Source organism: Canis lupus, chromosome 34 (genome assembly GCF_003254725.2).
Source record: "Canis lupus dingo isolate Sandy chromosome 34, ASM325472v2, whole genome shotgun sequence".
Classification (NCBI taxonomy): Eukaryota; Metazoa; Chordata; class Mammalia; order Carnivora; family Canidae; genus Canis; species Canis lupus.
Genome location: NC_064276.1, coordinates 34,679,460 through 34,690,054, shown reverse-complemented (window position 1 = coordinate 34,690,054; position 10,595 = coordinate 34,679,460). Strand labels below are relative to the sequence as shown.

Sequence of the window (10,595 nt, the reverse complement as noted above, 5' to 3'; positions counted from 1 at the left end):
TCACCTTTCCTTGGTTTTGTGCAAACCTCCAGCTTGGGTTTTCTGGGTCTTATTCCATCTGCCTTGTTTCTAAAGCCTTTCCTTCATCCTTTTTCTCACCACACGGCTTCTATGTGTCACCAAACCCTCATTTTCATCATCTTTGTCAAGGGCCTTTAAATGCTAAACTGCTCTGGAACAGCAGCTCTCACGTTTTTTTTTTTTTTTGGTCTCAGGATTCCTTAAATAACCTTAAAACTGATTGAAGTTGCTAAAAAAGCTTCTGTTTCTGTGGATCATTCACCGCAGTGAAAATTTTAAAAGCGGAAACTTAAAAAGTATTTATTCATTAATTTTAAAACAGCCATGAAAGAGATTACAGGTTAATTTAAATCACATAAATTTTTTTTAAAATATTGGTACTATTTTAAACAGATCTCTTGAATGTCTGTCTGGCTTAAGAGAAGAAAGGTGGATTCTCGTATCCACCTGTGCATTTATTCTCCGCCGTGTCACACTGGAAAAGCCCACTGTGCACTTTGAGAAAGTGGGCGAGGAGAGGCAGGAACGTATTAGCATTAGGATGAAAATAATAAGAAAAAAAAAGAAAATAATTAGAACCTGCAGACCCCCTGGAAGGGGACAGCCATCGGTCCCCAGACTGAGGGTTGAGGACTGCTGCCAGTTTTGGTGTTCTTCATTCTTTGCCTGGATCCATTTTTCCATCTGGCACCATTTCCCTCCAACGTGAATGACTTCCTTTGGCTTTTCGTGCAATGTGGGTCTGTAAGGAATTCTTTCAGCTTCTGTGTGTTTGAAGGAGAATGTTGTTTTGACTCTTGAAAGCTCTGTAATTTCATATTTCTCTTCCTCCGTGTGGAAGATCTCCCCTTCCTGGTGTCTGGGTTTATGCGGCTTCTCCTTCTGGGAGTAAGCATCAGTGAGATGTTTTGGGATTTTCACACTGCTGACATCAATTTTGGTGGAAGTGGCAATGACAAAATCTGGTGTGTTCTATGCAGAGGAACTTGACTGAGGGTCAGAGCTCTGGTCACAGGTAACAAGCCATTGCTCCCTTGCTTCAGGAAAACCACCCTCTTGCCTCTGTGGTCCCCAGTGAAGATGATCAAAATGGTCCCAGGGGTGAGGCTAGCTCGTAGTTTTCTCACGTACTGACTGACTGAAAGGGGTTTTTGTTGTTGTTTTGCCATTTCTTGACAGCTTTTGAGGCACATCTTCACTAGGATGATGCCCTAGGCATTTTGTGAAGTTTAACCACTTGGGTACCACCATTCTCATCACCGCCAAGTGGTATTGTACCAGTAGCAAGAGCCTTCTCCTTCTTTTTCTTTTCAACCCTGGATTTAGCGGCTGAATACTTCCTCTTGTCAATGGCCTTTCTGGAATGCACAGCCAACTGGGAATAGCTGCCAATTCCTCCCACTGGGACAGGGGTCGGCTGCAGTGGGGCTTCCCCTTCCTTGGCATTTTAGGCTTGAGGTTACACTTCTTGACCTTGCCAGCAGCAGCAGTCTTGGCTTCAGATTTCTTCTCCCTGGTGTCTGGCTTCTCAGCTTTTTCACCTGCCATCTTGCAAAATGGGAAAAGAGTGAAACCTTTTTCTTTTTCTAATGTAAACATTTAGTGCTATAAACTTCTTTATAAGCACTGCTTTGGCTATACACCCCCAAATTATTCTGGTATGTCTTATCTATATCAATCTATTATCTTTATTTTCTTTTGGTTTGTTTGTTTATTTATTTATTTATTGGCTCCACACCCAGCATGGAGCTAAAGGTAGGGCTTGAACTCATGATCCTGAGATCAAGATCTGAACCGAGATCAAGAGCGGATGCTTAACCAGCTGAGCTACCCATGACCCAAGCTCAACTAGAAAGATGCCCCCACCCAGGACCTTGACTCTTGAAAGAATGATGCAAACAAGGCAGTCAGATCACTCAAGCGGAGGTGTGGTGGGAGGAGTCCATGGCACTGAAGACCTGAGCAGCCCGTTCAGGTGGCTGGGTTCTAGGCTGCCAGATATTTCTTGGTTCCTTCTTCTTTTCGGAGCATATTTTTCCAGTCTTCCCTTCAATCTTGGGAGCCATTTGCATCCTCCCCCATAAATCCTATTTCTGTGTCTTCTAGCCAAAGTTGGCTTTAATTCTTTGCCACCAGGAACTCTGAGAGATACAGAGATCTCAGCAGCAGTAATTTCATAAGAATGTTGGGTATAGAAACCAGCTTTGCAGTGGGTTAAACTGGAGTGAAGAATAAGAACTGTTAAAAAGGACAAGGAGTGAAAGGAGGGATAAAGATACTCGAGAGAAAAGTAAATTGTACAGAAGGTAGTTGTTGGAAAAGGGAGGGTCTGAGCACATTTGGAGGCTAAAGGGCAGAAACTGGTGGGAGAAGCCACTGGAATAAATGCTTCCTCTACCTTGACATTTAAGGTTTCCTGGCTGGCTCAGTTGGTAGAGCATGTGACTCCTGATCTCAGGGTTGTAAGTTCAAGCGCCATGTTGGGTATAGAGTCGGCTTAAAAATAAAGTCTTGTTTGCTTAAAAATAAAATCTTAAAGAGTTTTTTGCTTTTAAATAGTTTACTTAAAAATAAAGTCTTTTATTATTATTATTTTTAATTAATTAATTAATTTTAAAAAAAATAAAGTCTTAAAAACAAGTTTCCTACAATATGATTCCCACTTGGTTTTCTGGACTTAATCCCCAATATTCCCTATGATTGAGACAATCAGAACAGTTAATATTTTCCATAAAATACCCATTGTCTGTCCTCGTTTTATACTTACTTGGTTTGTTTGTTTTTACTCAGGATATAGCCTGGGCCTGGAATACTTCACAGATCATCCTACTGATCCCACTAATCCTCCAAGGCTCAGACGCCTTCCCCAAACCTTTTTCCGATCCCTTGAATAAGTGCAACTTCCTCTAATATTAAAATTCTCAAAGCATCTTGTATGTGTCTTATCATTTCTAATCTGATTATGCCCCTGAATGACAGTCATTGCATCATGGTCTTATTGCTCCTTCTTTTTAAAAGCGTGAGCTTCATGGCCGGGACTGTTTTCCCTGCGCCACTCACACAGCACAGGATTTGTCCGTAGGAGGCACTCAGCAAATGCTAGTTGAATTCACAGTGACAGGAACAGAAAGGTTTTTTGTTTTTTTAAATATTTATTTGAGAGAGAGAGAAAGAGCACGAGCGAGGGGAAGGGCAGAGGGAGAGGGAGAGAATCCTCAAGCAGACTCCTTGCTGAGCGTGGAGCCTGACAGGCTCGATCCCACCACCCTGCGATCCCCACCTGAGCCGAAACCAAGAGTAGGCCGCTTAACCAACTGAGCCACCCAGGTGCTTCCAGAAAACTTCTTTTTTTTTTTTTTTTATATTTTTTAATTTTTATTTATTTATGATAGTCACAGAGAGAGAAGGAGAGGCAGAGACACAGGCAGAGGGAGAAGCAGGCTCCATGCACCGGGAGCCCGATGTGGGAATCGATCCTGGGTCTCCAGGATCGCGCCCTAGGCCAAAGGCAGGCGCCAAACCGCTGCGCCACCCAGGGATCCCCAGAAAACTTCTTTTTTTTTTTTTTCCCAGAAAACTTCTTAATAGGGATTGAGCTACAACAGTTAGCAAGTTCTCAGGAAATTATTATTCTAGCCAGGAATCCACCCTCAGTGGATAATGGCCGCTACGCTTTTCCAAAGTTAGGCTGGGCGATGAGGAAATGAAGTTGCACTTGGAGTCCCAGTCTGAGGAAAAGCTCACACCATCCGTGTCATTCTCTCTCCCATCCAGGATGTGGTTTTTTATGGGTGTGGACAAAATGAAGGTATTGCCCCTACACACAATATAGATCTCTACTCTTAAGTACTCCGTTGAAAGGTCCAACGCAGAAGACTACATATGATGAAGCCATTTGCATGAAGTTAAAAAGAGGCAAAACTAATTCATGGCATCAAAAGGGAGCACAGTGGGGAGAGGCAGGTGCTTGGGATGCTCACAGGGGGCTTCTAGGTGCCTGGTGTTCTACTTCTTGGTCTGACTGATGTCACGTGGGCACATTCCCTTTGTGATAACTGACTGAGCCATGCATTTACAAGTTGAACATTTTTCTCTGGGTGTATTATTCTGTATTCTAAAATTTTATTTTAAAATGTGTGTATACATTTCTGGATTACTTTTCCATTTGAACTGCTCTAGCAGGACGTTAAAAGGCAACAGGAAGTTGGTCACATACAACATTAAAGCAAACCACCTTCTCTAAATGTACAGTTCCTGGCTGCCTTCATCTGCAGGGGATCTTAAGTTGCTATAAGAGGGATTAAGTTTTAGAAAAAAAAATCTCATAATTGCATGTCTTATTAAGAAAAAAAAAAAAGCATCTCACAGGAAGGAAATGGAATTGTTCTCAGCAGCCTAGAACAATGTCTTGGGTTGCTTCCTCTTTGTAATGTGGCGGGTGGGGGCAGGGTAAACAAAATGAGCATCCTGGTGGATTTTATTTTAGGCACTTTAGCTCTGATAAGTGCAAGATACTTGAGAGAGAAATGGAATGATTATTTGATATTGTCCCAGATGCTATGGCTCAGTGCTGGAAGCCTCTATTACAGAGGCCCAAAGATTTATCCTTTTGTTCCTTTTTTTCTTTTTCTTTTTTTTTTTTAAGATTTTATTTATTTATTCATGAGAGACACAGAGAGAGAGGCAGAGACATAGGCCCAGGGAGAAGCAGGCTCCCTGCAGGGAGCTGGATGTGGGACTCGATCCCAAGACCCTGGGATCACGTGCTGAGCCAAGGGCAGATGGTCAACCACTGAGCCCCCCAGGTGTCCCTGTTCCTTTCCTTTCTATCCCAACATTTAATGGTTATTTTTCACTTGGATTTGTAAACTCTTGGAGGGCAATATTCTCAGTTTTGGAAAGCATCTGTTGATGGTAAAAAAGAAACAGGGAATGAGTGATGGCCCTATAAAATCCTTGCTGGTTGGATAAACGCTATCTCTTTGGCCTCTCCAACCTCACTTTCCGGTTCTCTCTCCCAAAGTCCCGCAGCATCAGTGCTTTGTCTTTATGGCACATAGGGTTTGGCTTTGTAGTACCCCACTCCAGGCCAGAACTTTCCAGTGGCAGAGACTGGTAGCTCTTTGGGGACAATGGGATCTCCTGCACCTTCTCTGTTCCTGCGTGGCGGAGGCTGGCTGCTTGCCTCTTCCCTGGACTCTGAGCTGCCTGTGGGGGCAGAGACTGCCTGTTCCTGATGTTGTAGTTCCATTGTTTGGGTCTCAGGAGGGCGTCAGGAGTGTTGGCTGAATGAAGAGAAGAAGGGATGGTGGATCAGGTCTTCCAGTTCCAAGGCTCTTCAGATGACCTCCCTCCCGAGTGCTGCAGGAAACGGGAATGGCCCCCTGAAAAGGGAGTCTACGTGGCAGTCCTCCTGACCCCACTGACCGCCACACTCCTCTCAATCTGGATTAGGGCAGAATGAAGAACAGGAGGGGGCAATGGGGCTGAAAATCGGAGTTTATTTCCCAGGGGTTAGTTCGGCCGCTATAGGGAAACTCTTCATAACTGTGGGTTGGCATTGATGGAAACTTTAAAACAAACATTCCATATTCCCCTCTAGTACTGATATTTAATAAGTCCCTTTGGTTGGAAACTGAGGGGAGTCCTAGACATCTTCAGACTCCCTGCATATGCTGTTTTAAATGTATTTAAATGTGTTTTAAATTCTTGACCAGACCTTTGCAAAGAGACCAAGTGGTGGGCAGGATGGAAGGTAAGGTTGGAGACGGTGAGGAATTTGAGAAGTGGAAAACTCTGGGCGTCCTTTTATTAAAGTTCGGTGAGAAAAAAGAAAAAGTTACTAAGAATAAGACTTCAATTTTGTAAATTGTGCAGACTATATGCAGCTGAAGAGTAGGGACAGAGAGGTGACCTGTCTTACTTTGTGTGGTGCCAAGAGCTCTTTACAGTTGCGAAGGCTGACGGGTATTGAATAGACTCTAAAAATGCAGACCACTGTGTCCACACACATTGCTTTTCCTCAGTTTTAGATTAATTTACTAAATCATAAGCATAAGAGGGAAGGGTATATATTTAAAGATATGGGAAACTTCATAATGAGAATTTTTTTTTTTTTGATATTTTTATGTATTTGAGAGAGAGCAAGAGCGAGCACAAGCAGGGGCAGGGAGAGGGAGAAGCAGGTTCCCCACTGAGCAGGGAGTCAGTCCAACACGGAGCTCCGACCCAGGACCCTGACATCATGACCCGAGCCCAAGGCAGACGCCTAACCCGCTGAGCCGGCCAGGGGCCTCAATAATGGCATCTTCTGATCCCCTTACACTGGTCACCAAACACGCTGCAACGTGGAAATCCTCGTCTGTGGCGTGCATTTGGCATACACTTAGTCTAAGGGTGATGGAAGTTTGCATTTCGATGTTTGAAGTTGCCCAACAGGAATACAATTCAAAATCATAAGCTGATCAGTGGTTTGTTCTTCTGGGAAAGCGTTAAGTCTGTGGTTTCACACATGTTCGTTCTTCTTTTCGATCATTGACTTTTGCGTATCTGAAGTGCACGGTACCTAGGGTACGATCTCATTTGCTTAATGCCTTTTCCGACTTTGGTGAACGTGCAGACACACGTCACACACGTGAGGGTGTAGAAAGATGTCCATGAGTTTTAGCAGTGATTGTGCCTGGAGGGTGGGTGTGGTGTTCTGTTTCCTTATTTCTACTCTTAAGTACTTTCTGAGTTTTCTACAATAAGAAAAAATTTTAAGTTATTTTGAAACAAGAGGGGAGTTGTGGTTAGAACATGCAAATCTGAGGATTATTAGAAATATTAAGAGAAGGTGATGGTCACTCCAAAAGCCACATCATTCTCCTCTCTGCACGCGGCCCTCATCGGCCCATTTCCAGTGGTCAGTGTTGTCCACGATGCAAATTTGATTGTGTCACTTCCCTGCTTTGAGTCAATCCCCCCCAAAGGGAGTCGGTGTCATTGTTCATACTTACTGTCCTATGGAAGTCATCATCTTTCAGTTCCAAGTGACAGAAGCCTCACTCAAAGTAGCTTAAGCCAAAATGAGGAATTTGTTCACATAACTGAAGAGTCTGAGGTTGGCTTTAGACAGGGCTAGATCTAGGAGTTCAAAGGGCATTGACGCCCATCTTTCCTAGTCCTGCTTTTTTTCATGTGTTTTGTTTCTTCTAGACAGGCTCAGTCCATGTGAAAGCCACATAGCCATTGGCAACCCACGGTCCTTCAAACTAAGGATCCTGAGGAATGGAGAGGACCGGGGTTGGCCTGGGTTGGGTCTTCCTTGGCCAGTCACTCCAGAACAGGATGAGGAGTACAACAGAAGAGAATGCGTATTTCCACAAGGAAAGGATTCTAAGCAAACCATGACCTGTGGCCTGTATCTCTTCCTTCTCCAGACTCCTCTCTCTTTTGGGTCTGCAAGGATCTTTACTGGATGGTTCTTTCTAGAGTGGGAGTACACATGCCCACGTGGCTGTGGTCAGGCATCGTTCCCAGGCCTTCTACCTCAGCGGAATGCACTCTGGGCATGCCCCTGACTACCTGTGGTCAGCAGGGCAGTGGGAGGCTCCAGCACGGTCACTCCTCCAGGGGTGAAGACTTGAGCAGCTTCTTCATCAGGTCAGTGTGGGCCAGCAGCACGCAGCCCCCGTGGAAGCACGTCAGGCCCGGTGCATCTAGGAAGCCTCCTAGCTCCTACTGGCCACAAATAGCCTTCTTCTATCCTTTACCTACTGCCAAGGCACACTTCAAGCTTCTCCTGATCCTCTCTGGGCTGGGTATACATTTATGTGATCCCGGAAGGGTGTCACTGATACTCTGGACATCACACTACGCTCTGCTGCAAGTACTTGTTTGCGTAAGTACTTGTCTCTCCCTCACTAAACTATCTCCTTGAGTTCAGTGATTGCACAACGAATGGCCCACAAATGTTTATTGAACAACTGAAATATAACCTCAGTATGGATAAGATTGTACCTTGCTTCCTCCATTTATAAAATTCCTACAAAAAATCTTGAATTTTTTTTAATATTTTACTTTTTTTAAAGTTTTTTTTTTTTTTTTTTTTTTTTTTTTTTAAGTAATCTCTACACCCAATGTAGGCATAGAACCCAGAAGCGCAAAATCAAGAGTCACATACCCTGCCGACTGACCCAGCTGGGCACCCCGATGTATAATCTATTTTAAATAAAACCTCACACAGCACATATAATTTGCTATGTGTGTGTTAATGAAGTAGACATGAGATGTGAAGAATATTAAATACCAAATTATGCTAAATTAAGTATCATTGGCCTTTGAATATGATCTAATAGTTGTAGTCCTATTTGAAATACTGCCGCCAATACTGGTTAGCTAGGTCTGGGGTTCTTAACCTGGAGTCCACAGGCCTCTAAGAGATTTAAGGGTAGAATTCGGAGGATATGGGAACTTGTGTGGGAATAAGAATTCTTTTTTCTAAACTGTAAGTGGAATTTAGTCTTTCTTTTGATTATAAATGCAACAATCCGGAGCTGTATCAGGCTGCAACTTTGACTTTGTCAATAATAGAAATCAGGTATCTTCATAACATAGTTGTTGCAGAGATCTCAGTATCTTGTTTATGCTACTTTGATGTCAGAGCAGTTATTAAACTTTCTGCTGGATGTCGTTAAATGAACACATTTATTACTGTATCACACATTTATATATTTTGATGACTTATGCTTCAATATGTTTGGTTTTCTCTGTAACCCCATACATTTCATTTTCTGCACTTAAAAGCATTATTCTGAAAAAGGGTCCTTGGTGCAAAAAAGTTAAACAGACCTTGGCATTCACTTAAAATGAAATGAGACCAAAGGGTAGTGATCTGGTTCCAGAGAAACTTAGCCCTCATGGCCTCTCTATTGCCAGGCTGAGAATAGAGATTACAAGCATTTGGACAATCCTAAAACTATAGATCTAAGAAAAGATGTCCTTTCTCAGGTTGAAAGTCTATTTGGATGGAAAAACCATGTGACTTATTTAAGTTTCAAAGGGTCCCTGGGGTAGGCCGGAAAAGTAGACTAAATGCATTTAGACCTACTCATAAACTCACAACTAAATGCTACAGACATTGGTTTAAGAGCTTGGCCAAGACAAATTCATTTCTTTGTGTATTTGCACAGATATTTTTTTTAATAAATTAATTTTTTATTGGTGTTCAATTTACCAACATACAGAATAACACCCAGTGCTCATCCCGTCAAGTTTGCACAGATATTTGTGTAGCTATCTATTAGAATAGGATTTGGGTTATCAAAACTATTAGGACGTACTCTGTAAGGTTGTGAGATCCTTCCTGATAATAGGTAACAAGGACCTGTCAGAGGTAAACTCATTGGAGTATTTTCTAGGAATTCCTCTCTGGTTTAGTGGTCTTGGCTCCAACAGGAGGCAGATGGTCGTTAAATTAAGATACTCTGAGCAGATATTGTACAAAACCATGGGTGCAGGGAGCCACAACAGGAAGCACAGTAGTTTCAGCAGCTCCAGGTTAGTGGCAACAGAGCCGATACTACCCCTTGGCCAGAAGGAAAAGCACAGGGGATGGCAAATCAAAGGAAATTAGTGAAGGGAAGTTTGGAAGAAGTGATGACAGAGCCACCAAAAGAATAGACACCCTAACCATCTATCTCTGACCAGGACACTCTTTGGCCAAACCCACTTAAAAGCCAGGAGACAACGAGCTCCCTGTTGTGGTCCATCCATCAGCTTCATGGGGAAGAAAGTGGAAGAAAGATGAAGAGGGAGAGAGATCTGGCACACCTGACAAGTCTCTACCAGAGCACGTATCACATCATTTGATGGTCCAAGGGGGCAGAACTGTAACTTTTAAATTCAGGGCTATTCCTAATAAAATTCTGAGACACAGCAAGTGCTCAGTTATCACTGAATGATTAAAGAGAACAGAAATGCTGCTGAAACAAAGAGTAAAAGCAAACTGTCTACTACAACTAGGAACTAAGTATTTACTTTAGACAGTGGACATTTAAGATGTTTTGGAGGGGGGCACATGGGTGGCTCAGTCAGTTAGGCTTCGAATTCTTGATTTTGGCTCAGGTCATGATCTCAGGGTTGTGAGATCGAGACTCGAGTCAGGCTCCATGCTCAGCAGGAGACTGCTTGAGATTCTCTCCCTCTGCACCTCCTATTCCCCTCATACCATCTCTAAAATAAATAAATCTTAAAAAAAAAAAAAGGCTTTAGTAATATTTTAAAAAGTCACAGAGGGGCACCCGGCTGGCTCAGTCAGTAGTATGTGACTCTTAATCTTGGGGTTATGGGTTTGAACATGTTGGGTAGAGAGATTACTTAGAATCTTAGAAAAAAAAAGAAAAAAATAAAATAAAATAAAATAAAATGGAAACACAGGAACATGATTCTATCATGTAGACTAGGCAGGTAGATGTCATAGCTTTGTAATATAGTTAAGTACACCAGAGCCTCATTATTCATGGATTCTGTATTTGGACTTTAACACTTGCCTATAGTACTTTAAAACTTTCCTGGTGCTTTCACGGTTGCCT

The 10,595-nt window shown here is 42.8% G+C and overlaps 1 pseudogene; it reads right to left on the bottom strand.

Moving 5' to 3' along the window:
- Window positions 1–387: 387 nt before the first annotated feature.
- On the bottom strand, window positions 388–1,569 carry LOC112645874 (60S ribosomal protein L6-like; annotated as a pseudogene).
- Between the last annotated feature and the right edge of the window lie 9,026 nt (window positions 1,570–10,595).